At 35.7% G+C, this 2,558-nt stretch overlaps 1 long non-coding RNA gene across 1 annotated transcript; it reads right to left on the reverse strand.

The window, feature by feature from the left end:
- Positions 1-870: 870 nt before the first annotated feature.
- On the reverse strand, positions 871-1,851 carry LOC134825069 (uncharacterized). The gene is made up of 3 exons (XR_010161483.1): positions 1,796-1,851; positions 1,541-1,605; positions 871-992 (listed from the first exon to the last, which is right to left on the reverse strand). It is a non-coding gene; the product is annotated as an uncharacterized LOC134825069 (long non-coding RNA).
- Positions 1,852-2,558: the final 707 nt, after the last annotated feature.

The following is a 2,558-nucleotide window of genomic DNA, read 5'->3' on the forward strand; positions in this document are numbered from 1 at the left end:
CTTCTCAGTTAGATAATTATTAATATTCTAGTAACTTATAATATTTAAATGGGTAGGCATTTTTTGTCCTGTGAAATGCGACCTCAAAGGACGTATTTAAGATTTTGAATCCGTTCAGTGCATTAAATAACGGTAGTTCGAGCGGTATCCGCTTCAACTACATAAATTACCTCGGTTTGGGCAAGCTTTTAAAATGTTCAGGGAGAAGGACATTTATTCCCTATATATTTACCAGTACAGTGCAGTTATCTTGGATTATCATAACTGGGAACATGACGTACAATTATTATCCGTCATGTAATGGACCAAATCTAAAAAGCCAATAACGACGTTTAAGATGTACAATGTACATTTTAAACGTACAATGTACATTGTACATAAGATGTATATTGTATAATCATGCAAGATGTATGATCCGTTAAAATGGAGTTGGTACTTCCCAAATTGGCGCCATGTCGTCTGCTGTTTTATATACTGTCGTGTGCTCCCGGAAACTCACTCTTATAAGATGACTGTGCCTTAAATAAACAAAAGTTCGGCAAGTACAGAATATAGCGAGACCGCTTAATACATATAATATAACGGCCCTGTGCCGATAAGTGCACAGATAACTGATATATAGTGCAAGAGATTGCAATAAGATAAATTCGGACTTCCGACAGATTTATTGAGTGTGGAAAAGTTACATCCAAATGCGAATAAAACGTCCTAGATAATGATTTTGGAGATATTAATATGTATGGTTAATGGTTATCGTTAAGGGCGATGAGGCAAAAAAATTCTTATGAATAATTTCAGCATATTCTAAACTGTCTGTGCTGGCTGCACTTTTTGTTGGAGAGCTATCTAAAAGCTCTTGCAGTTCTTTTATCGTTTCCTCCTCGTCAATAAGATCAATAATATCTCGTTTGGGTTTCGAGTACGGTGTGGTACTTTCTTCTCCAGTTCTTACAAGTATTGGAGTTGACCTTGTGCTTCTTAATCTTCGTACCCTAATTGAATTGAAATATTCATCGTTAGTTTATGAGATTTAAGCCAATTCTTTCCAGGAACGAAATGCTTGTTATCATACAGAGTTAAAGGGGGGGGGGGGGGGGGGGGGGGGCAATGGATATTTTTTGTGAAACTTGATCACGAGATAGCAACAAACCAGGACCAGTGACCGAACTTTTGAGGGGGTCCCGACCCCAACCCCCAAACGGTACCCGCGGGGCAGCCACACCCATATTTGGTCCAAATTAGGCCCAATTTGTTGGGCCTAACACCACTGTTTTGGTGTATGCCCCCCCTTAAGGGGGCATAGACCAAAACAGTGGTTTGTGCCGTCCAGATCAAATGACCTTCTAGCGCATCAAATGACCTTCTAGCGCACCGTTTAAAGCGAGATTAGGAAGGCAACAAATTTAAATTTTTTCAAAGGATGGCGTCCACTTTAGTTCACTGTTTTTAGAACTTACTAACCATTATTACACAGTATATTTCCAAAATAATTAGCTTCTTGGTAAATGTAACAAATCACTATTATCTGATATTGAATAACCTTTTCATCTTGAGCTTTGTCAACTCAATCCTACCCTGACATCTGGTCACCGAATCAGTACAATCCTGAAAATATTTCACATGAGATTTGCCTTCGTTTCACGTTTGGTGAGAAGGAAAGTTATGCATTTTAAATTGTTATTGCATTAATTAAACCCCCTGTGGTCCTTCTAATAGGACAGTAATATTTTATTAAAAGAACAACCAGCATCAATCAACATAATCTGGTATAAAATATGCTTCGCACAATACTGACCTTACATGTCAGCAAATGCTCCATTTTCTTTAGAGTAGTAGCCATTTTTCTATTCTGAGACAAACACATTTAGCTGCTAATAATATTATAACGCACTATGCAGATAAGCAAAAAAAATATTTAGTATGATTTTTGTGTATGTAAAAATTATCCTTTAAATACTTTTGGGGTGACATTTAGTAGTTCAATGATAGAGAAAATAAAACAGAAATGTATTGTGACAAACATCGAGCCATAATTTATTTCTCTTAAGCAGAGATGCTTCGGTTTTTAAAAGAAACGATTCTTAATCGCAATAATTCATCTATCTAAAATGTTTAATAGCTCTTGCATGCCACTCGAACACGTTGTAAAATAAGACAAACTGTTAACTTGAATTATAAGAATTTAATAACAAAAGGCTGCCGTTGAGCGTTTTTAAACGTCATCTCTGCTAATAAACGATTACAAAATTTCTAATTTTTCTCGAAAGTCAAAGCTCTTTAACAAATTTAAATGCAAGGTACTCATGGATTTTAAATTGTTGATTCAATTTAATTATAGCGTCATATTGGACTCGTCTTGCTTGTCCATTGTCAAAACGTGCGTAAAAAAGTTTATTTGGTCAGGAAAATATATTATACAATAAAAATGGTATAACCAATCAACGTCAATTAATTACAAAACAATATTATTTCCACAATCCTTGGCCCCCACACAAGAGATTGTGACACGAACCAATTTGAAACAGTCATAAATAAATAATATTGGACTCGTCCTGCTT

Source organism: Bolinopsis microptera, chromosome 13, assembly GCF_026151205.1.
Source record: "Bolinopsis microptera isolate Bmic1 chromosome 13, MBARI_Bmic_1.0, whole genome shotgun sequence".
In the NCBI taxonomy this organism is placed as follows: Eukaryota; Metazoa; Ctenophora; class Tentaculata; order Lobata; family Bolinopsidae; genus Bolinopsis; species Bolinopsis microptera.